At 49.1% G+C, this 25005-nt stretch overlaps 1 long non-coding RNA gene across 1 annotated transcript in view; it reads left to right on the top strand.

Annotated features, from left to right (window-relative positions):
- The first annotated feature begins 1025 nt into the window (after positions 1-1025).
- LOC307197830 overlaps positions 1026-25005 on the top strand; it is a 147255-nt gene continuing 123275 nt past the window's right edge. The window contains exons 1-2 of the long non-coding RNA XR_013831517.1: positions 1026-1219; positions 1673-1807. This is a non-coding gene — a long non-coding RNA (uncharacterized lncRNA). The remainder of the gene's footprint in view (positions 1220-1672; positions 1808-25005) is intronic.

Here is a 25005-nt window from a genome sequence, read left to right as displayed (position 1 = left end):
AGCGAGACAGGATCTCCCACCGGTCAGAATGGCCATGATCAAAAAGAACACAAATAACAAATGCTGGAGAGGATGCGGCAAAAAGAGAACCCTCCTGCACTGTTGGTGGGAATGTAAACTGGTGCAGCCACTGTGGAAAACAGTATGGAGGGTCCTCAAAAAACTAAAAATAGAGTTACCATATGACCCAGCAATTCCACTCCTGGGTAGATATCCGAAAACAAAAAACAAAAACTCTAATTTGAGAAGATACATGCACCCCAATGTTCACTGTAGCATTATTCACAATTGCCAAGATGGAAACAGCCTAAGTGTCCATCAACAGATGAATGGATAAAGAAGGTGTGGGACACACACACAATGGAATATTACTCAGCCATAAAAAAGAATGAAATGTTGCCATTTGCAGCAACATGGATGGACTTGGAGGGCGTTATACTTAGTGAAATAAGTCAGACAGAGAAAGACAAATACTGTATGATCTCGCTCATAGGTGGAATCTAAAAAATACAACAAACCAGTGAATAAAACAAGAAACAGACTCACAGATAGAAAGAAAAAACTAGTGGTTACTAGTGAGGAGAGGGAAGGGGGAGGAGCAGTATACGGGTAGAAGGAAAAAGGGGTTATTATGAGATTATACGAAATCATCTGGGTGAAACTTCTGAAAATTGTAAAGCACTGTAGAATTTAAAGAATCTTTCGTTCAATTAAAAAAAAAAAGAATGGATGAGAAGTAGCCTCACTCTGGCAGGAGAGAAGAAACACCTGCCTGGGGCTGACATCGTTCAGCCGTCCCTCAAGGACTTCCTGCAAAGACCGCTGCCTGTCTCCCCAGATTCTCTCTCCTTTTCCCGTGTAAACGGAGCTTTAGCCATGAGCACATGGCCACCCGCGGAGACTACACCTCCCAGCCTCCCTTTCAGCTCCATGTGGTCATGTGACTCTGAGGGACCAATGGGGTGTGAGCAGAAGGGGCGTGCAGGGCTCCGGCCTAAGGCAAAGCGCCTGTTTCGGAGGTTGGCGTATTTCCTTCCTCTCCAAATGCAGGAAGGCGGACGTGGGAGCAGTGCCGCTTCCACGGTATTGGATGTGGACGGAATCTGAGGGGAAGGGAGCAATGAAACGGAAGGACCTTGGGTCCCGAGTGACGTCGTGGAGCATGGAGAACCCTCCCACCCCCCAGCAGCAGCCAGGACTGAGAGCCACGGACTCTCGTGTAAGAGAGACCCTCACGGGAGCCATGCTTCCTGTATCCTCAGCCCACACCCTACGTGATACATCCTTAATATAAATGTGCCAGAAGTGGGCTGCGGCCATGGCGAAAACCTCGGATAGTGCCTGGGAGGGGCCCAGGGGCGTGGGGCGAGCCGGGTCCTCCTTCCAGCCCTTCTGCATGGAATCCCCCCTCCAGGGGCCACGGAAGCCCAGCGCCTCCAGGTCCTGGAGCCCGCCTCTTCCCCCTGCACGATTAGGGGAACCTCTCACCCTCTACACAGTTGCCAGTTAACTTCCAAAGCTTGTTCTTAATCAGGATCCCATGTTTCAGAGATGTTTGCCCAGAAAGCCTCAAAATTGTTTAGAAACGCGCAAGTGTTTCCTCTGCAACACCCCCGCTGTGAACACTGCACTGTCAGCTGCCTCTAATCTCCCCGCCTTTCCTATCTCACAGCTCCGGGAGGGCTCCTCAGGCTTCTGGAATGTTCCGCGAGACATGACCTCTCTGAGCAGGACGAGTGCAGCTCGCCAGGGACAAGCAGCAGTATTCCGGGCAGCGGCGTCACCGGCCGGACCGCGGCCCCTGCAGGTACAGCCTTGGGCCGGGGTCTGGGGGACCTTCCGCTGAGTCTCACGGGCTTCTGCGCCCACGCTGGGCGGCCAAACGTTTGTTCGTTGATTTTCTAAAATCTCAAGCTCTTGACTGTGAAATGGTTTCTAGCTGGAGGATGTGCTTGGTTCAGAGAAAAAGAGCTGACCTGGCGTTTCCAGTCCGTGTTTCTCAAATGATGTTCTGGAGGAGAAACTCTTCTTTTTCTCCCGAAACACAGCCTTAGCCAAAGCGTCACTGTGTAAAAAGAGACGAAAGTGGGTCTGACTGTAATGGGTTTGGAGGGCACAATGGCCCCCATCCCCCGTTCCTCAGCCAGTCTCCGGGATCAGAAAAATCCTTGTTCAAAGCAGTGAGTTTCCCAGGCTCTCTGTGGGTCCATTAGGGACCCCTTGATCCTGTCGCAGTGAGTAGAAGTCACAGACGAGCTGCTAATGCGCACAGCAGCAGCGATGAATCTCACGAACGTCTTGCTAAGTGACGGAAGCTAGGCACCAAAAGTGCATACTGTTGAATCCACTGATGTGAGATTCCGGAACGGGCCAAACAAATCCTAAGTGACGGAAGTAAATCAGTACTTGCTTCTGGGGGTGGATGGAGACGGGGAGGGACCTGAGAGAATGACCGGGTGATGGAAAGTGCTATGTCTTGAGAGGGGGTTGGCTGACACAGGTGTGTGCACTTGTCAATGCTCTTCAGATCCTAACACTTAAGACTTGTGCATTTCACTGTATGTAAATTTTACCTAAAAAAGAAGCAGCAGCAGCAAACAGGGAGCTGAGGGTGGGAGGTGCCAGGGCGAGCTGAGCCCCGGCAGACCGGCTGGAGCCCGCCAGCGAGCCGTCACCAGGTGACGGGACTCTGGTTTGCATTGCAAGGGATGCGCTGAGTTTTAGCGTAAGAGCGTGACGCCACCGACGCTGCGCAGGCGCACCCCGTCCTACTGGGCTTTGCTTCATTGCGCTTTGCAGATACTGTGGGTTTTTACACATCGAAGGTCTGTGGCCACCCCAAGTCCCGTCAGTCTGCTGGCGCCATTCCTCCAATGGCGTGGGCTCACTGCGTGCCTCTGCGTCACATGGCGGTAAATCTGGCAGTACTCCAAACTTTTTATTATTATTATACTTACGGTGATCTGTGGTCCGTCTTTGATGTTACTATCGTCGTAGCTGTGGGGCGCCAGGAACTGTGCCCGTGAAAGACGCTGAACTTAATCCATTGTTGAGGTGACAGCTGAGGATTTAGAATATTACATAAACTTAGCTGGTCAGGCAGCAGCAGGGTTTGAGAGGATTGAATTTTGAAAGTAGTTCTGCTGTGGGTAAAATGCTCTCAAACGGCACTGCAGGCTACAGAGAAATGGTTCGTAAACGGAAGAGTCAATCTATGCGGCGAACTTCGTTGTTGTCCTATTTTAAGAAATTTCCGCAGCCACCCCAGCCGTCAGCAACCCCCCCGACCCCAATCAGTCAGCAGCCACCAATGCAGAGGCAAGACCCCTCCCCACCAGCAAAAACTTTAGGACTCACTGAAAGCGCAGATGGTGGCTGGCATTTTTTAGCAGTATTTTTTTTAATTAAGGTATGCCTCTTGTTTTTCTAGACGTAATGCTCTTGCACACTTAATAGACTCCAGTGTAGTGTAAACATCACTTTTCTATGCCCTGGGAAACCGCAAAGTCCATGTGACTTGCTCCACTGCAGTGGTCTGGAATGGACCGCAGTCTCTCCAGGGTCTGCCTGTAGTTGAGGAAGATAGTTACTGTGTTTGTCACTATGTCACATGGGCGCATCCCGCTTCTCGCGGTGAACATGGCCGTGAACTCTGGTCGCCCCACCTGCGCCTCTCCTGTGTGTCTGGGGAACTGGGCACAGGGCCTCGACCTCCCGCAGACAGACTGGAAAGTGGGCGAGGGCTTGTGGCCTGGGCTCCAGTTTCTCTAGTCTTGGAGTCGATGCCAGGAGGCCAAGGAAAAGGGACGTCCTGAGTCCCTCCTGCCAAGAGTGGCCGTGGCAGGGCAGCTTTGTCCCGTGTCCAGAGCCAACCATAGAGGCAACCCCAGCGCGTGGGATCCAAGCGGTGCCCCAGGGTGGGGACTTCGGCGTCTTCCAGTGCGAGTTGGGGGCATTGTTTTTTTTTGTTTTTAATTTATTTATTCATTTTTGTTTTTATTTTTGGCTGTGTTGGGTCTTCGTTGCTGCTCAGGCTTTCTCTAGTTGCGGCGAGCGGGGGCTACTGTTCGTTGTGGTGCGCGGGCTTCTCTTGTTGCAGAGCACGGGCTCTAGGAGCACGGGCTTCAGTAGTTGTGGCACGTGGGCTCAGCAGTTGTGGCTTGCGAGCTCTAGAGCGCGGGCTCGGTAGTTGTGGCGCACGGGCTTACTTGCTCCGCGGCATGTGGGATCTTCCCGGACCAGTGCTGGAACCCGTGTCCCCTGCATCGGCAGGCAGATTCTTAACCACTGCGCCACCAGGGAAGCCCTGTTTTTGTTTTTGTTTTTTAATGGAAGTAGAGTTGATTTACAGTGTTGTGTTAGTTTCAAGTGTACAGCAAAGTGATTCAGTTATATATACGTATATTCTTTCTCAGAGTCTTTTCCATTTTAGGTTTTTACAAGATACTGAACATAGTTCCCTGTGCTGTCAGGGTCCTTGCTGTTTAGAGTTTGGGGTGCTGTTATCGGCAAAGCAGCCTCCGGGGCGTGAACCAGATTCCGTCTCTGTTGCTTGTGAGTCAAACCCCTCACCCAGAACACTCTTCTGCTTTGAGGGTTGTTCCGTTGGGTTTGAAGGTAGCCGTGGCAGAGATGTCAATAACGAGATCCTTGTTTTTATGTCTCCGGGCCTCCTCACCTAAGAATGCGGGAGTTCTAGCAAGTGATCTGAAGGTCTCGTCTGGCGTTACAGACGTGAAAGTCATTCCTAATAGCACTTGAAGCCTTCAGTTGGATGGCTGCACTGGGTTGAATGGTGATGTCATTGCCGCAGGGCCCCTGCACTGAGGGGCTGGGGGACCCCTGGGAGAAGCAGTATCGCCGAGGGTCCCAACAGCGGTGCCACAAAGGCTATCTGTCACCAGCCTTCTCTTTGTCTAACATGCCCACCTCCACCCCCCGCCAAGACTCTGGCCCAGAGAAGGGAGGCCGGGGCTGCCCATCTTGCCCCTGTGAGGGCGGAGTCCATCTCTAGGCCCCTGGCTGAAGTATCAGAACCAAGAACTGGGACTTCCTGCTCAGTCGTGTGGCTGTGATGCAGTAAAGGACCTCATCACTCGCTCCGGGAACTTCTTCAAAATCGACTTATCCGAACCACAGATTTCCCCAACAGACCCCTTCCAGGACATGCGATTGCTCAAGTGGGCGGAGCATTTGCCCACCAAACAGCTGTGTCTTTATCAAAACTCCTCCTAGATCCTTGCCTTACTGTGTCCGTCAGACCTGTGCTGTTACAGTGAGAGCTTTGCGCGATCCCGCTATGATCTCCCCATTGAAAGACCCGCCTTAAACCACTGGTGACGCGTAGTGGGCCGAAGGGTGCCCCCCCACAAAGATATGTCCATGTCCTAACCCCTGGACTCTGTGAGTGTGGCCTTATTTGGAAAAAAAGGGCTTGGTAGCTGTTACTAAGGATCTGGAGATGAGGAGATCATCCTGGATTATCCCGATGGGCCCTAAATCCAATGACGAGCGTCCCTCCAAGACACACAGACAGAAGAGGAAGCAGTGTGACCACAGAGGCAGCGACAGGTGTGGGACCGGCACCTGCCCAGAAACGCTGGTGCCACCAGAGTCAGAAGGGGCCTGGAACAGATCCACCCCCAGAGGGAGCGTGGCCCCGCTGGACTTGGACTTCCAGCCCCCAGGACTGTGACGGAAGAAATTTCTGTTGTCTTAAACCTCCTAGTTTGTGGAAATTTGTTAGGGAAGCCACAAGAGACAAGTATAACAGCTAACGGTCAACTCATGTTGACGTGTCCAAAACTGAGCCCCAGGTCTTCCTCTGAGGCCCTGGCACCCAGAACCGTCCCCTCTGCGTTGATGTCGTCTCCTGTTTGCAGCTGCTCAGGATAAAACCTTGGAGACACTCTTGACTCTTTCTCTAAGATTTCACAGCCAAACCATCAGGAAATCTTGTAGCTCCAGCTTGGAAAATATGAACCCAGAATCGGAGAGGCAGGATCTCTGCCTCCACCTGCTGGATTAGCAGGTCCTCCTGCTGGTCTGTCTCTCTCTCTCTGCCCTTTTTCTCCCACGTGCTCTCATTCATCCCATTCCAGCCTCTTTGCCGTCCCTCTGACACCCCAGGGCCTTTGCACAGACCACGTCATCTGCTTAGCGCACACTTCCTTGACGGCTGGATGGCTCAGCCTCTCTCCCCCTTCAAATCTTTGCTCGAATGTCACCTCTCTCAATAAATTCTCTCTTGACCACTCATCCCAAATACCAACCCTGCCGCCGGCGTCCCCCATCATTTTTATCCTGCCCTGTTTTCCCCGTGGCCCGTAACACCTTCCGTCGTGCTCTGCCCTTTATTTATGTGCTGTGTTTGTTTATTGTCTGTGTCTCCCCTGCTAGAATGTGAACTCAGGACCAGCAGGCATTTTCACTTTCTTTATTCTCCCATCTATCACCCAGAAGTGTGCCAGACTCAGTGAATATTTGTTGAATAAATAAGTGGGGGGGAAACAGTGTCACCTGTTTCTTTCGTAATAGAGTGCGTTTGTGGGGATGACAAAATAGATGGCAGTCGTGTGGTCACCAAGACGAATTGTCTGTGGTGTATCTGAAATGTGAAGCTCTTCAGCGTTGCTTAGCTGGTTGGCCTTTCTCCCCTCTTATCAGCTACATTGAGAAGCCTCTGCAGTTTGTAGAACAGCAGCATTTTTCTCCCGAGTGTGGGCCAGGATAACCATTGTCAAAGGCGAGAACGTCTGTAGCCCCTGCACACACTCCCGAGAATAGGCCAGGTTAGGCTGCGGCAACAAACAGCCCCAAAACTTCAGTGGCTGAAGATGGAAAGGGCTGGTGTCCTAGTTGCCCCAGAGTGCCTGGGGGACCTCGGTGACCGTCCAGGCAGCTGCCCTCCGTGTGATGGCCCATTCTTGTGCCTCCATGGTGAGTGTGCTTCCACGGTCACATGGGTGGGGAAGAGGGCCCTGGAGCCCCTCCTACAGGCATTTAAATACTGCCACCAGCAAGTGACATGTTTCACTTCTGCCAGAGCCTGTCCCGTGACCTCAGAGGCACCTGGGCCAGAAAGGAGGGGACCCAAAGGCCGACGGGCCGCAGCGCCCATCCCACGGCGAGTGAAGCTGAGTGTCACGTAAACGATGTTTTAACTCTGTCTTTGTATAGTTTGTCAGTTTTTCTAATAAACAGCTGCTCTGTTTCTTACTAACCTGGAAGAACTCTTTATGCAATCCGTCAGCCCTTTGCTTCTGATATAAGTGGCCAACACGGTGTCACAATCTGACTTCGACGTTTGACTTGCGTGCTGTTTTATGCCGTGCAGATTTTAACACTTTTATTGTAATATGAAACATGGGCGCAGAAAACACACACAAGAGACGCACAGCTTCATGAGTGATTTTAAGGCAGACGCCCTTGTACAGGACACCCGGGTCGTGAATGGCCTCCGAAACCCTCCATCTACATGGGCTGCAAGTCCTCTCTCACCCCACAAAGGGACCACCCTTCTGGCTTGTACGGCCATCACTTCCGTGCATTCCTTCCTTTTTTTTTGATCTCTGTCAAATCCTTTTTGCTGTGTATATTTCAGGTCTTTTCATTTTTAAAGAGATAACATCGTATGCCTGTAACCAAAGCCCCCCACATCTTCCCCCGACCCTTCTCCCTTCCCCTCCCCATAGGCAGATGCTCTCAGAAATTGGTATGTGTCATTCGGGGGCCTGTTTTTATGTTTTTTGCTATTAATACACAGAGGTATTTCCAGGACTTTTATAGGGTATTCTTTTCCATTTCTGCAGCCCCATATATTGAAGGTAGCCTTCTGTACAAATCTTTCTGCACGTTTTTCATTCTGTCCCGTTTCTCAGATTCATCCACATTGACATGTGTGGCTCTAGTTCCTCTGTTTATTGCTACGTAATATTCCTCTGGGTGAAGAAGCAATCTGTATCGGTTCTCCCACTGATGGGCACTTAGCTCGTTTGCAGTTTGAGGCACTCACCAGCAACACGGCAGGCGGTACCCCCATACATGTCTGTCTCCTGGGCTCGTGGGCAAGGGTTTCTTGGCCGTGTTCCTAGGGCTTCCTTGCATTTCTGGAAAAGACTGATTCACCCAGAGTGCGTCCCCAGGACCCTATAACTCAGTCTTGTCCACTTTAAAAATTATGTTTAAGTCTCAGTTCATCTCGGGATTTCCCTTCGCTCCCCTTTTCTTGCAGTTTCACTGTGGAAACTCCAGGGTGTTTTTGGCCGACGGCATGCCCTTCAGCAGGTTGCTCCAGTCTCTGTATTTCCTGCAAAGTGGCATCTGGATCCAGAGGCTTGATTAGACCCGCATTCGATCTCTTTGGCAAGACTCTAGGTGGTGTCTCCCCCTCCACTTGCATGGGCTGAAATCACAGCAACAGTGAGAGCAGCCATCATGAATATGTTACCGACTTCAGTGGAAATGCTTCTGGGGGATTGCTGTTAAGACTGACCCTGGAGAAGCTACAAATAGAACTACCATACGACCCAGCAATCCCACTCCTGGGCACATGCCCTGAGAAAACCATCATTCAAAAAGAGGCATGTACCACAATGTTCATTGCAGCTCTATTTACAACAGCCAGGACATGGAAGCAACCTAAGCGTCCATCAACAGATGAATGGATAAAGAAGATGTGGCACATATATACAATGGAATATTACTCAGCCCCTAGAAAGAAACGAAATTGAGTTATTTGTAGTGAGGTGGATGGACCCAGAGTCTGTCATACTGAGTGAAGTAAGCCACAAAGAGAAAAACAAATACTGTATGCTAACACACATATATGGAATCTAAAAAAATGGTTCCGATGAACGTAAGGGCAGGACAGGAATAAAGACACAGACATGGAGAATGAAGTTGAGGACACGGAGAGGGGGCAGGGTTAACTGGGTTGAAGTGAGAGAGCGGCATGGACATATATACACTGCCAAACGTAAAATAGATAGCTAGTGGCAGCAGCCGCATAGCACAGGGAGATCAGCTCGGTGCTTGTGACCACCTGGAGGTGTGGGATAGGGAGGGTGGGAGGGAAACGCAAGAGAGAAGGGATATGGGGACATATGTATATGTATAGCTGATTCACTTTTTTATACAGCAGAAATTAACACAACAATGTAAAGCAATTATACTCCAATAAAGATGTTTTAAAAAAAAAAGTATACCTCCCGGCATACATGTGTCAAAAAAAAAAAAAATTCTGCTTTTCTAGAGCAGGGGTTGGCAAACTTGTATAATGGGCCAGAGAGTAAATATTTTAGATTTGCCATATGATGTCTATTGTATCTACTCAGCTCAGTCATTGTAGCCAAAAAGCAGCCACAGTAAAATGTAAATAAAGGAGTATAACTGTGTTTCAATAAAACATTATTTATAGACAAGGAAAAAATAAAAATAATAAAATAAAACATCTTCTTGCTATTTAAAAAAAGAAAGAATGGCCCTGGATTTTTTTATTATTATTATTTTTGGCTGCGTTGGGTCTTCGTTGCTGCGTGTGGGCTTTCTCTAGTTGCGGTGAGCAGAGGCTACTCTTTGCTGTGGTGCGCAGGCTTCTCATTGCGGTGGCTTCTCTGGTTTCAGAGCACTGGCTCTAGGTACGCGGGCTCCAGTTGCGGCACACGGGCTTAGTTGCTCCACAGCATGTGCGATCTTCCCGGACCAGGGCTTGAACCTGTGTCCCCTGCATTGGCAGGCAGATTCTTAACCACTGCACCACCAGGGAAGTCCCTGACCCTGGATTTTGAGCTGGGGTAAATATGTTTTAATAGGTGCCTGTGGTGGATAAGGTAGTATCCAGCTATCCCTATTTCTTTGAATGCCTTTTATAAAATTAGAATGGATGTTGAAAATGTTTAAATACCCTTTTAGCATAAAATGAAGTTGAACTTTTCCTTTCCCTTTAAATTATATTATTTTATTAGATTTCTTCTAATTGGATTGTTTTTATATTCCATAATAAAGTACTTGGTCATGATGTATTTGAGAATGTTAGTAGATTGATTCACTCGTATGATATTTTATTTAGAAATTTTGCATCTACATTCATGAGTGAAAGTAGCTGACAGTTTATTATTGTTGTTACTATTATCATTCGTGGTAACTAGTGATGGTTGTATCCTGTCTGCTACTATTGCAGTCTGTTGGGTATTAATATCAAGCTTATGCTCTTTTCATGAAAAGAATTTGAAACATTTCCTTCTTTTTCTGGTCACCAGCTGCTTGGCTAAAGTAGACCTGGTAATTGCCCCAAGGAGGACTCATAGGATGATATTTTCTTAGCAAGAGGCATTTTCGTGGTAGTGTTTACACTTCAAGGATGGTTTGGCTGGATGTGAAATCATGGCGCACACCCTCTTTCCATGGGAATATTGTAAGGATTTCTCTCTCTCTCCGTCTCTATCTCTGTCTCTCTGTCTCTGTCTCTCCCTCTCTCCCCCCTCCCTCTCTCTCTCTCTCCCTCTCTCTCTCTCTCTCTCTCTCTCTCTCTCTCTCTCTCTCTCTCTCTCTCTCGGCTTTGAGTGTTACTGTGAAAACATCTGAGCCCTACTTGGACTTTTTCCTTCTAAGAGTCTTCCTTTACTTGCATGGCTGCCCAAAGGAATTTTTTCTTTATCTTTGAAGTTTAGTAACAAACTAGAAACGTTTCAGTGTTGAATGCTTTGAGTCATGTAGTACGTTCTTTCGTTACATAGATTCACGTCTTCTTTTACTTCAAAGAAATTTTCTTGAATTGTATCTTCTAATAGTTCTTGTGTTCCTGTCTGGGTTTCTTCCTCAGGGACTCCAATTACCTGGATGTAGCGGTCACCTTTCATAGCTTGTGCACCGTTCCCTCCATACCCTGTTTTAAAATGGTCTCTTTTTGGTTTTTCCTTTTTTTTTTTTTTCTGCTTCTTATGTCAGCTGTAGACCACAGCTTTATCATTTTTTATTATCTTTATTTTGGGCGGTATTTACTGTGGCAGTCTCCCCTTTCTCCTTCCAACTCCATCTACGTTTCCAAAATGGTTTTAGTCTTTTCTTCTACTTCTTTCCCAAGTGCTGTCAGCTTTTGCTTTATCCCTCTTTCTCTCTCACTTGAGATTTTGAATATCTTACTTATCGTCTTCCTTAGTTGCAGTTGTTTCATTAATTTTTTGCAAAAAAAATGCCTGGTGAAATGTTTGTTTGCAGTTTTCTCGTGTATACTCTGGTGTGGTCGGCAGGATAATGACCCCAGTCCCCCGCCAAAGGTAGTCACGTCCTAATTAGTGGAAACCGTGCATACGTTACGTTATATAATAAAGGGGAGTACATTTTGCAAATGGATTCATGTTGCTAATCAGATGACCTTAAAACGGGGAGATGACCCTAGATTATCTGGTGGGGCTTAATGTACTCAGAGGGGTCCTTAAATGTGGAAGCAGGAGGTAGAAGAGGTCAGGGTGATGCAACATGATAAAAAACTCAACTGGCCATTGCTGGCTTTAAATGTGGAGAAAGAGGCTGTGAACTGAGGAAAGCAGGCAGCCTCTAGAAGCTGGAAAAGACAAGAAAACACTTCTCCCCTCAGCCCTCCAGAAAGGAACACAGCCGTACTGGCATCTCCATGTTAGCCCATTTTGTGACCCCTGGCCTTCAAAATAAGCCACTTGTTTTGTGGTAATTTGTTACAGCAGCAACAGGAAACGGATGCACCTTGCAGAGTATCTGAGTGACTCTTTGTGGAACGTTTGGCTGCTGTCTTTCTCACTTTTTCCTCTTAGTCTGTGTAGGTAGATGTTGTGCTGCTTCGGTATATTTTTATGACTCATTACCGAATGAGCTAGGGCTCTGTACCAACCAGCGTCCAGACAGTCCTGTAGGTGGGAAGGGACGTTCAGGTAGCCTTCTAGCCTTGCAGGGTCTCGTGACGCAAAGTCTTGCCTTTTGTCCACTGCAGCAAGAACAGACTTCTTCCTGTCGCGTGGCATGTCTTCATGATCCTTTGTGTAGACTTCTGTACGTTGGAGTGGTTCCAGGGGGAGCATTTGTCACCCTTCATTTCTCTGGCCACATTGCAGCAGCAGGTGAAAAGCTTTTGCTCATCAGTTCTCTTACCTTAGAGAACTGCATTTTTGCTGGTATTTTCCGAGACTTGCAGCACCTGGACTGTCGCCATTTGGGTCTCTCCTCAGTGTCTCCGTCTCCTCCTGCTCTAGGAGGAGCTCCATTGCTTTTGTCAGCATTTTACCTATATGCTAGAGTTTATCTTCACTGGCTGAAAATGAAGTGTGCATTTTTTACTTTTTTTTTTTTGAACTATGGGGGAAATTGAGTTTCATAGACATGTTCATAAGATAATTCTCCTCTGAATTTTTAACAAGTGTCTCAATTGACTGAAAGAAATCTTTGGGCCACACTTTGAGAAACATCTAGAAATTTTTCATCATTGAAGGGAGAGACTTGATCTGGAATCAAAGATAAGTTCCAGCCCAGCTAGCACCTTGCACCATGCTTGGCAAATACAAATGGCTCCATAAACTGTGTGGACCAAATGGGGTTTTTTTTTTCTAGTTCTTCTGCAAAGGAAAATCCTACAGGCAAAATTTTTTGTTTGTTTGTTAAATCAAAAACTAACAAAAGGACTTCCCTGGGGGTGCAGTGGTTAAGAAACCACCTGCCAATGCAGGGGACATGGGTTCAAGCCCTGGTCCGGGAAGATGCCACAGAGCAACTAAGCCCGTGAGCCACAACTACTGAGCCCATGCTCTAGAGCCTGCGAGCCACAACTACTGAGCTTGTGAGCCACAACTACTGAAGCCTGCGCGCCTAGAGCCCATGCTCCACAACAAGAGAAGCCACCGCAGTGAGAAGCCCGTGCACCGCAACAAAGAGTAGCCCCTGCTCGCCACAACTAGAGAAAGCCCGCGTGCAGCAACAAAGACCCAATGCAGCCAAAAATAAAATTAATTATTTTAGAAAAAGAACACTTATTATTAAAAAACAACTAATAACATGTCAAGTAAGGTAGTTTAGCCCCAGCCACTAGCCAGATGAAGTGCTGTTTATGAAGGCAGCTCTTAGGTTCCTGGTGAGAAAAGATCAAAGGCAAGTCCAATGGCCCTGTTTACCCAAAAATATCTCTTAGTCAATCTTCAGGGCTTGAAAACTCTCACCACTCAGTGGGCTAAAAAGTAAGGAGGGAGGAATTGTCTCTAAAAGTACATGAGAGGGGCTTCCCTGGTGGCACAGTGGTTGAGAGTCCGCCTGCCGATGCAGGGGACGTGGGTTCGTGCCCCGGTCCGGGAAGATCCCACATGCCGCGGAGCGGCTGGGCCCGTGAGCCATGGCCGCTGAGCCTGCGCATCCGGAGCCTGTGCTCCACAACGGGAGAGGCCACAGCAGTGAGAGGCCCGCGTACCGCAAAAAATATATATATACATATAGTGCATGAGAATGCCTGACGAAAAAGAACAGCCCTGCATCAAGCCCTACCGTGAGATGAGGGAGGAGCAGTCTGTGTTTATAGTAGCAGGAAACAGCTGCTGATGAAAAACATCTTTGATTAATTCGTTAAAGGACCAAAGACTGACATGTAAGACTTGATACCATAAAGCTCCTAGAAGAAAATGTAGGGAAGAGCTCATCAATATTGGTCTCGGGAATGAGTTTCTTTAACATGATTCCAAGAGCACAAGCAGCAAAAGCAAAAATCCACACAGGGGACTACATCCAACTCCAAAGCTTCTGCCCAGCAAAAGAAACAATTCACAAAATGAAAAGAGAGCTTACAGAATGGGATATTGTTGAAAACCATGTATCAGGTAAGGAGTTAACAGATAACTATATCCAAAATAGATAAAGAACTTACAGAACAATAACAGAAAACAAAGTCTGATTAAAAATGGGCAGGAGGGGCTTCCCTGATGGCACAGTGGTTAAGAATCCACCTGCCAATGCAGGGGACACGGGTTCAAGCCCTGGTCCAGGAAGATCCCACATGCCGCGGAGCAACTAAGCCCCTGCGCCACAACTACTGAGCCCGTAAGCCACAACTACTGAGCCTGTGCTCTAGAGCCCGTGAGCCACAACTACTGAGCCTGTGCTCTGGAGCCCGTGAGCCACAAATACTAAACCCACATGCCACAACTACTGAAGCCCGCACACCTGGAGCCCGTGCTCTGCAACAAGAGAAGCCACCGCAATGAGAAGGCCGCGCACCTCAGCGAAGAGTAACCCCCGCTCACCACAACTAGAGAAAGCCCGCGCGCAGCAACGAAGACCCCGTGCAGCCAAAAATAAATAAATAAATTTTTTAAATTTTAAATTAAAAAAAAATGGGCAGGAGAATGAAATCAATAGACATTTTTCCAAAGAGGACATCCAGGTGGCCACAGGCATATTGAAAGACGCTCAGCATCACTAATCACCAGGGAAATGCAAATCACAACCACAAGGAGGTATCACCTCACACCTGCTGGAGTGGCTGTCATCACTAAGCATCTGTGTTGTGCCAGGACTATGTGGTCAGATTTATCAAAACTGAGAGCTAGTCTCAAATTTGTTTAGACAATAAGTGAACGTGATACTGATAAGAGAGCGTGTGCCTTGTGAGTAACGGTGGTTTTTCTCTACTTTTGATCAGAATATCATTCATGGAATATCTAACGTTGGCATTACTACTCTGGAAAGAGTTACAAATGCCGAGTCCTCCCGAACTTGTCCTTTATTCACATGGCTGGTGTGATGTGCTGAACTGTGTGCCGCTCCCACCTCAACATTAATATGTTGGCGTCCTAACCCCCAGTTCCCTAGAATAGGACTGTATTTGGAGACGGGGTCTCTAGAGAGGCAATGATGGTACAATTAGGTCACTAGGATGAGCCCTAACCCACTATGACTGGTTATAAGAAGAGATTAGGACACAGACACAAAGAGGGGTGACCACGTGAGGACACAAGGAAAAGACGGCCATCTGCAAGCCAAGGAGAGAGGCCTCAGAAGGAACCAACCCTGCTGACACCTTGACCCTGGACTTCCAGGCTCCCGAACCGTGAGGAAATCAATTTCTGAGCCCGAACAAACAGGCGGGGCCCCCGTCACAGAACATCATTGCTAAGCATCACCTGACTGCATCCTTGGAAAATCTTGTTCTCCTCACATCAGTCTCCCACTGTCATGCTTTTCTTTGACCTTCTTGTAACAAACCCCTAAAGAAATAATAAATATCTTGAAACCCAAGACTGACATGAGCGGACAACTTGGATAAATTTATGTCAAGATACCGACAGAGGCCTGCCTTGCAGACAGGATAATGAAGGTGGATATTCCCAAGTTCTGTCTGGGTTTCTACGAAGCTTCTGACTTACTCCTCCCCCTCCCGCCAACAGCAGGGGTTTACAGAAGAAAGGTCAGCTGGGATTATGGGCTTTTTAACCTAATGCAATCAATGACAGCGACCTCTCCAAGTTTACTTCCAACTCAAAAAAGATGGGCAATTATACGAAATTTATGCTCAGCTAAGAAGAAAAGCAATTATAATGATTTTTGCATGCATTTGAATATTGATGCATTCCCCACAGGTGTATGGAAGCTAATTAGCATTTCCATTAATATTAGTTAACGTGATTAATATTTACTTCTCTGTGCCAGGCACCGTGCTCGGTGCTGCAGACAGAAGAGATCTGGTGCGGGGCTTAGTGGAGCTTAGGGTCTCGTGAGAGAACCAGACGCTGATGAAACAAAAACAGAGATGCTTCACAAACTGTGATAAGCCTGATGAAGGAAAAGGCGGGGCACCCTGAGAGGGTGGGGCTGGGGGAGGGGCAGACCCAAGCGGAGACCCACGTGAGCTGCATCTGAGAGAAAGTCTGAGCACAGAAAAGCATCGCAGTGGGGAGACAGCCTCCCCTGGGTCACTCTGTAGCCATTCAGGGCTCCGTAGCCTGCTGGAAAGACTCCTAACTTGATAGTAAAAGCAATGGGATGGAGTGTGCATGTGTGTGTGTGTGTGTGTGTGTATATAAATTCATCTATTTATTTATTTTTGGCTGCATTGGGTCTTCGTAGCTGTGCACAGGCTTTCTCTAGTTGTGCTGAGCACGGGCTTCTCATTGCGGTGGCTTCTCATTGTGGCGGCTTCTCGTTGCGGAGCCCTGGCTCTAGGCGCTTGGGCTTCAGTAGTTGTGGCTCGTGGGCCCTAGAGCGCAGGTTCAGTAGTTGTGGCGCACAGGCTTAGTTGCTCCGCGGCATGTGGGATCTTCCCGGACCGGGGCTCGAACCCGTGTCCTCTGCATTGGCAGGCGGATGCTTAACCACTGCGCCACCAGGGGAATCCCTGTGTGTTTTTTAAAAGCAGCTTTATTGGGCTACAATTCATCCATTTAAAGCGTACAGGATCAATGGCTTCCCCGCCCCCATCGTAGCCCCTGGCAACCACTAATCTACTTGCCATCTCTCTGGATTTGCTTATTCTGAACATTACCTGCAAATGAAATCATACAGTGCGTGGTCCTTTATGACTAGTTTCTTTCGGTGAGCATCACGTTTTCAAGGTTCATCCATGTTGTAGCACGTGTGTCAGTTCTTCGTTCCTTTTTATGGCTGAATAATAGTCCATCGTATGAACAGACCACATTTTGTGTATCCTTTCATCCATCAGTGGACACCTGGGTTGCGTCTACCTTTAGGCCACTGTGAATAATGCTGTGTGAACACGGGTGTGCGAGTTTTCACGTGGATGTACATTTTCATTTCTTATGGGTATACAGGAGTGGAACTGCTGGGTCGTACGGTAACTGTGGTCAGTCCTACAGCCACCAGACTGTTTCCCTCAGCGGCTGCACCGTGGTCCGTTCCCACCAGCAGTGGACGAGGGTTCCAGCCTCTTCACATCCTCGTGGACAGTTGTTGTCAGACTGTTCGATCTACCTGTTCTGGAGGGTGTGAGGGGTATCCCACTGTCTTTGAGTGCTTTTAGGCTCAGAGATGCCAGGACCGTCCAGGGCTGCGGTTTAGTGCTACCCTTCTCAAACTTGAACGCTCGTCAGCATCACGCAGGGAGATTAAAATGCAGAAGACGGGCTCTGCTCCACTGTCTGACTCGGCAGGTCTGGGGTGGCCGGGAACTGCATTTCTAATGAGTTCTCAGGTGACGCTGCGGCTCCAGAGACCACACTTTGAGAACCACTTTGCCAAACTACTGACGCTGTGGGTAATCATTACTCAAATCCATTTCCCCCGCCTTCAGTAATTAAGGTCGTCTACCGAGGACTTGCACGTCCTCCAAGCAGCACGGAGCCTAAGCAATAAGGTGTTTGCCGGAGTCGTGGTCCAGGAGGTCGGAGTCAGCTGTATCTGGTTCCAGCTGAGCCGGTTAAGACCCTCCAACTGGGCATGCGCGAGTGTCCGCTCCGTGACCTTTTAACGTCAGAGGACCGAAAACTCCACCCTCAGGTCGTGCTGAGGGCCGTGGTTAGTTACGCCTGCGCAGAACGACCTCGACCCCACGTTTTCCCATCCCCTCTCCCCAGGCTCCCCACGCTTCCACTGCCCTGCCGCTTCATTCTTCATCCCACAGACACCCCAGCCCCTCACCTTCGGGGCGCTGATCTGAGACCTGTTCTGTCTCCTCGCTTGGCTGCCTTGCCGAGAACCCCGTCTGTGCTGCAAACCCGGGCACTGCAGCGTTTGGGCTTTGCTGTGCGCGGGCAGAACAAACCGAGCTGGCTAACAGCTTTGAGAAAGGAAGCGAGAGTGGGTTGAGTTGAGAAGCGAGTGGGAGGTGAGGGAAGAAAGGCAGAGACAAGGAAGGAAATGGAGAAGGAGCCGCAGGGAACGGAATGAGGCGTCGAGACTTGCCTGCGTCAAATGCAAAGACCTGCCCCTGGATGCTCGCAGCAGCTTCACCGAAGTCGCCAAGAACTGGAAGCAGCCACGGTGCCCTCAGCAGGTGCATGGATACGCATGGTTCATCCAACCCACGCATTATTATTCACAGAAAAGAAACGAGCTGTCACGCCGTGGACGGGCGCGGCGGAACCTTCAGTGCGTATCACTGAGCCAAAGCAGCCGGACTGAAAGGGCCGCAGACGGTGAGGCCAAGCGCATGGCATTCCGGAAAAAGTGAAACTCAGTAGACAGTCGAAAGATCAGCGGTTGTCAGGGGTTGGGAGCAGGAGGGAAGGAGGGATGGATAAGTGAGCACAGAGGAGCTTCAGGGCGGGGAGAGGACTCTGGCGCAGGCCCGGTGGATGCATTTGCCGAAACCCATGGATCGTTCGACGCACGGTGAAACTGCACTCAGTTAATGGCAAGGCAGCAGTATTGGGCCATCAGCCGTAGCACACGTCTCGCACAGATAAGATGTCAACAACGGGGGAACGAAGGAGGGGCTCAAGGGCACAGGGGAGGGTCAGGCCCTGATCTGGGCCTCCCCCCACCACCAGGGGCAGCAGCTGGAAAGGAGGAGGCAGCCCAGGCGTAGGGCCCTTGTGGGCACAGCCTGGGAAAGTGAAGGAGTCTCGCACTGGCCGCTTCCGTTTTCTAGGTGGAGAAGGATGCAAAGTTATTGTCTTAAAATGGGGCGGGGCGGTGGGGGGGGAAGGATGCGGGGTTTGAGAGTCAGAGCAAACATGGGATCACAGACACGGGAGCTGATGAGAGGACCTGGTGGGCGTGCTGGGGGCACGCAGGGCCTGGCCCTTAGCCGGTCATGCTGGCCGCGTGCAGACGCAGGAAGTCTGTACCTCACACCCTCTGCATCTGTTTTTGTTGTTTTTTGGCCGTGCCGTGTGGCATGTGGGATCTTGGTTTCCCGACCAGGGATCGAACCCAGGCCCCCTGCATTAGGAGCTCAGAGTCTTAACCACTGGACACCTGGGAAGCCCTTTATCTGCACCTTAAAGGTGCCTTTAGGCTCCTTCCTCCTGAGCTCCCCTCCCCTGTCGGGGGGTGGGGCCGCAAAGACCCACCATCTCAGGGATGTGCTTCTTCCCTTCCTCGTGTTTTCCCCAAATGGTGAGCGTCCTTCTGGCACTGATTCACCACATATTAATGATTTGTTTTGGGGCCGTTTCGACTCCGAGAGGCCCTGGAGGCCAGCTCAGTGCTGCCTTCATGTTTTTCTACCAAGTGTCTGGCGGAGTTGAGTTGTTACCTTAGCGTTTTGTCTCAAATCCAAGTATTTGACTTTCGTCAATTAGGAGTGAACATTCTCCCACGTCCTTGACGGCAAACACGCACTTCGTCAAGGGGTCATCCTGGCCCTGGTGTCATGACGAAGAGTCGTTTCTGGAGGAACAGATCTGGGCAGTTGTGCTCACGTTTGATTCTGCCTGGTTCTCAGAGTAAGTGCTGCCCTACTTTTTTAAATTTTTTTTTATGGTTTTTTTTTTTTTTTTTGCGGTTCGCGGGCCTCTCACTGTTGTGGCCTCTCCCGTTGCGGAGCACAGGCTCCGGACGCTCAGGCTCCGCGGCCATGGCTCACGGGCCCAGCCGCTCCGCGGCATGTGGGATCTTCCCGGACCGGGGCACGAACCCGCGTCCCCTGCATCGGCAGGCGGACTCCCAACCACTGCGCCACCAGGGAAGCCCTAAAATTTATTTTTTATTGAGGTGAAATTCGTATCACATAAAATCGCCCCCTTTAAAATGAACAGTTCAGTGGTATTTAGTACGTCCGCAGTGTTGGGCAGCCACCACCTCTAATTCTAGAACTTATCTCAAAAGGAGACCCTGTCCCCTCAAGCAGTCGCTCCCCGTTCCCCCACCCCGAGCCCTCCGCCAGCGGATCATGACAGATGCTAGTCTGCTTTCTGTCTCTATGGATTTGCCGACTCTGGACCTTTTGTATAAACGGAATCATATAATATGTGGCCTTTTGTGTCTGGCCTCTCTCACCTAACATGTCTTCAAGGTTCATCCATGCCGTAGTGTGAAGCAGTATTTTTTTTTTTTGGTGTGAATGAATAATATTCCATTGGGTGTGTAACTGTACCATCCACTCATCTGTTGGACACTTGGGTTTATCTACCTTTGGGGTTGTAACTAACGGTGCTGTGAACACACGTGTAGATGCCCTACTTTTGAACAGACACGGGCCTGTGCCACTTCTCCACTCACCTCCACCCTGTCCTTCTATCCCCTCCAGACTCCCAGCCCAGTTACCACCAACGCCCCCGCCAAGCCCTGAGGAAAGGGAGAATGGAGTCACAGTGGCCCTGCCGCTCGCGGACAGTGTTTCCAGACCTTTTTCTATGTACTTCTATTTACATACACAAACGTGCGACTGAAAGAAACAGTGTGTTTATATGAGAGGGAGGGAAACGTCGATGAAATGCTTCTGGACCTTTCATGTGGTAATTTGCTTTTTATTTTCCTAACGCTTGGTCTCAGGGGTCTGTCCACAGTAGTGCACACAGATGCACTTAATCATTTTTAGCTGCTGCAAAATCGCCCCGCGTCCCAGTCCCTGCTGCTTAGTGAGCTCCTCTCCTGTTGATGGGCACAGAGGAGGTTTTCCGTTTTTAGCTGCTGCAAAATCGCCCCGCGTCCCAGTCCCTGCTGCTTAGTGAGCTCCTCTCCTGTTGATGGGCACATGGGAGGTTTTCCGTTGTTCACTCTGCCAAGTCATTTTGCTACAGACATCGTCTAAACGCTTCCTCTTGTAAAAGTGCCACGATTTCTGCTGGGTTGACTCTGAAAGAGGTCTCGGTCACTGGGAATGTGCATTTTTAGTTTGAATAGAATCTAACAATTGCCCCCCTCCTCCCCGGTGCTTGTCCCAACACGCCCCTAGGAGAACCTGTCTCCCTGTTCTTTTGTCCACACCCTGCGTTCTCCAACTTGATGCTATTGCAAATCTCGTGAGGAAAACAGTTCTGAATTGTTTTCATCTCCATCTCCCTGGATGCCAAGCCACATAATTGTTTGTGGATTGGATGAAGGCAGTGGTTCTCAACCAGGGGCGACTGTATCCCCTCCAGCAACAACGTAGCAAAGTCTGGAGACATATTCGGTTATCATGCTGGGGGAGCAGGGCTCCTGGCATCTAGCGGGCAGAGACCAGGGATGCAGCTGAACATCGTACAGTGTACGGGACACCCCACAGCAAAGAAGGTCAGTGAGGCCAAACCTGAGAAACCAGAGAGAAGGCAAGTACAGTGTACGAAACCTGTCACTGTAACTGAGCGCGCCCTAGAACAAGGTGTGCGGTTTTTATAGAAAACGATGATGATGAGACATTTCTCAGCAAAACCTCATCTGCATACACGAGCGTCGGAGAGCTGCCCTCTAGTATGAAGTACACAGCCACAATGGCAGTGAGGACTTCCTCTCCACGGTGATTAGCCGTGCGATTGCCCACATGTAATTCAGCATCTCCAGCCTTGAGTGATAAGAACCAGGTCAGTGGGACTTGCAGACCACAGCCCCTCACGGAGTCACAGTGCCCTTCTGTCATTTCCTGTCGCTCTCCTGCCCGCTCTGTGCTGGGCACATGTCCCTACCTGAACGATTCCAAGCATCCCTTCACTTTTTGTGCCTCGCCTTTATTTCACAGGCAGGTATTCGAAAATGCCCATTAAATTATTCAACGTTTTCTGCTACATAATGAAAATGTTTTCCCCTCCACTTTCCCAAATCATCTTAAGGGAAGGAATTAACTGTTTAGGAAACAAATATTTATGCATATGATTCCTGACCTCTGCCTCTCTTCAAATGTTAAAGGGAAATTCTGCACCAACCTGACAAAGACGAACCTTAAAAACAAATTTCACTGCATAAAAATCCCCAGGATTAACTTCCATGGGCAAGAGCTTGGAAAGGGCCCAAGGGTTTCTGTAATGAAATTCAGAAAATAATCAAAAGAACAAACATGAGGAACAATAATGGGCCAAAATATTTCCTCCTCCATAAGCTGTGTTAATAATTCCCGTATATACGCCCACACTCTTCCTACAGTGCTGGTTCAATAAAACACGACGGTCGACAAGCATTTCATAAGGTTTCAGCCTTTTGCTCCCTTTTGACGCATGAGTGAATGTTCGTACAGCAGACGGGGGTGGGGACCGGAGGTGGGTTCACCCGGATGGCCCCGTGTTGCCTCAGTTCACGAGGGAACTGAACATCCCAGTCAAGGCTGCTGTCCGTTTATGACACGGACCCTCCAGGCGGATTTGAAACAGTCAGTGCTGCTTTTAAAAACGGGCGGGGTGATGCAGAGGCCCATGTGGGAAGCAGCCTCCCAAAGTGCGTTCTCACGTGTGAGTCAATGTGCAGTTGCTGAATTCCACACAGTTGACGAGGAATCTTTCATAATTTCTTGAATAGACCATATTCGCTGATTCCACAGATATTTACATACCCTGGGGTAGACTGAATTCCTGGTGTGAATTCTTCCCTCCCTTGTATTGTACATCCAAACGTTCGTGGTGGGCAGGGTATTTCCCCACCACCGGACACTGGCCTTGGCCGTATGTCATGCTTTGGCTAATAGGGTGTTAGCAGGCGAGATGCTAAGGCTTAAAATGTACTCATCCAGTTGGGCTACGTGCTGCATGCCTCTGGTGTCCCACGAATCCCAAAATAAGAAGCACAGAGCAGGCAAGCTCTGGCGGAGCAGAGCCAAACCCAGCCTAGATCAGCCAAATCCCCACCAGCCGGCAGACATGGGAGCCAGAAATAAGCGCTTGTTATTGCTAAACGCTTGCCATTGTTCACCAGTGAGTTTGGGGTTGATTTGTTACACAGCGTTATTGTGGCAATAGCTGACCAATACACTCCTATAGTACTCTCAAACTCAGGGTGCAAAGATGAAAAAAGTCTTATAACAGAAGATCCCAGTGTTTAAGGGGCTTGAAGTCGAGTGAGGGGTGCAGACTTGTAAACTGATGCAAAACTGACAGAGGTGCTGTTACAAATGTATGAGCCAGGGTCGTAGGAACCTAGAGGCAGGGCAGGGTGCTGTGCTCCTTCTAAGAGATCATGTTACCGTGTCCAAGCTCGTACTACTCACCACACGACAGGCCAGTAAATCAAGATACGAGTTGCTGGGGCGAGGAAGAGCGACTTTATCTGGAAGATAAAGAACCATCTTAGCCAAGTCAGAATTCAGGCTCCTTTTATACTAAAAAGGGAAGGTGATGTGGCTGGTCGCGGCAGACTTCTTGGTGTCAAGAATCCTTTGTTCCTGCAGCTGTGCACGTAGGTCAGGTCACCGTGTTCCTGTAAACCTCCAACAGGATGAATGTCTTTCTCTGTTCTGCAACTTTTTATCTCGATCTAAATGGAAAAGTGTTATACCCTTAAAGGTCAGAGCCTTGAGAACGGGCTCTCCTGTGTATTTCAGGCTATAGGCAACATTCTTAACTGGAAGCTAAAGCAATAGGGTACAAAGGTTAAAGTAAAAGAAACAGGTCCAGTATGGAGTCAGATTTATTCTTCCCTGTTACAATCAGGGTACCCTTCCTTGGGAGGGCGGCGCAAACTGACACTTATCAGGCAACTAAGGGAGGGGAAAGAGCTTTTAAGCAAAAAGTGGGTGCAGTGTCCGTGGGTCTGCTGGCATTCAGTCTGGCCAGAGTATGGGATGTTAGGGGCAGATAGATTGACAAATGGGGCCAGAACTGGGGCCCTGTACCCCACACTGCACCCCATTGCAACCAGACCAGTAGCCACTTCTAAAGTCCTGTGGAAAAAATCTGATGTAAAGACCTGAAAATGATTAAAAAGAGACTTTGAAATAGTGAAAGAAAAATTCAGTGTGAAATGACTATAATAATAACTGAAATAGCAACCTTAGACAATGCTGGCATCTCCAGAGGAGACTTGATTTTTCAGCTATGCCTGATGATGGACAAACTGAGGGTCATGGAAGCAGAAAATGTCATCCAGACCTACAGGCTGTGAAAGTCAACAGAGAATTGGAGCAAAACACCAAAAGGATAAAAAGCTTATAAGTGGGCTGAAATCTCCCAGACAGAAAAAGTGTCAGTTGACCGAAATCTAAGCTTCTGCACGCTGGGTGCGATGTCCCCTGCTCACCCTGTCTCGTCGATGACAGCAGTAAGTATCTGAAGAGCTCCCAGGGCTGGTGGCAGGACAGCGTGTTGAAGGATCCTGCAGCCCGAGAAGAGCACCTTGCGGTTCACTACATCCAGGGTCAACGCCTGGAAGGGTGCCCATGGGAAGGACCGAGGCACAGACTCACCACCCACCAGGGGAGCCCGGCAGCCAGAATAAATGCAGGGAGCAGGCTCGGATTAGGACAATAGGGCTTGGTGGGGACTGGGGCTCACGGCCCAGAAGGGCAGCTGCTGCTCAAACCCACCCACCTGTGGGCGGGCGGGCTTGAGGACCCTGTAGTGCTGCGTCTTCTGATTGTTTTCGGAGGGGTCAGAAATCAAGATTCACTTAAAAGCTGTGTAAAAGCTGTTAACAATTCAAATGAAAACAAACAAACAACAGATAAGTGCTGCATGTGTCCAATTAAAAACCCGGAAAGATTAAGTCCCAACTTCTGGCCAGCGTTGAAAGTTTCCATTTAAATCCCAAGGGGTGTGGAAGGGCTCGCCACCAGCGTAGGATCTCAGAAAGAGCCGGATTTTACCTGGAATCCCAGAGCCTCCTTTGCATTGAGGGTCAGACTAGGAAAGGCTTTGTAAAACCTCGGGAGGGAGAACACGAAAGGCAAGAGCAGAAGGTACCAGCTGGCTTCAAAGTATTCGTGAAGCATCTGTGCCAGGTCTTGAGAATAAAATGCAGGTACGGTGACCATGTTTTCCTCCAAATGTGGCCTTGTGGGATCTGGGGGGCGGGGGTGTTGTTGCTTTGGGGTTTGTAGACGTATCATACAAAGGAATAAAAACAAAATCGCATTTAGTTATGAATTTACCTGAGGGCTTCCCTGTGTGTTCTGAATACCAGCCTTTTTCACAGTATTGTGTCACCGTGAGAACCATTGCAGGGGTCTTAACCATTTCAGAACTTTTTCTTGGTGTA

This window comes from Stenella coeruleoalba (assembly GCF_951394435.1).
Source record: "Stenella coeruleoalba genome assembly, chromosome: 15".
Lineage (NCBI taxonomy): Eukaryota > Metazoa > Chordata > Mammalia > Artiodactyla > Delphinidae > Stenella > Stenella coeruleoalba.
The sequence above is the reverse complement of the archived record's forward strand: the minus strand, read 5'-3'. Positions and strand labels throughout refer to the sequence as shown.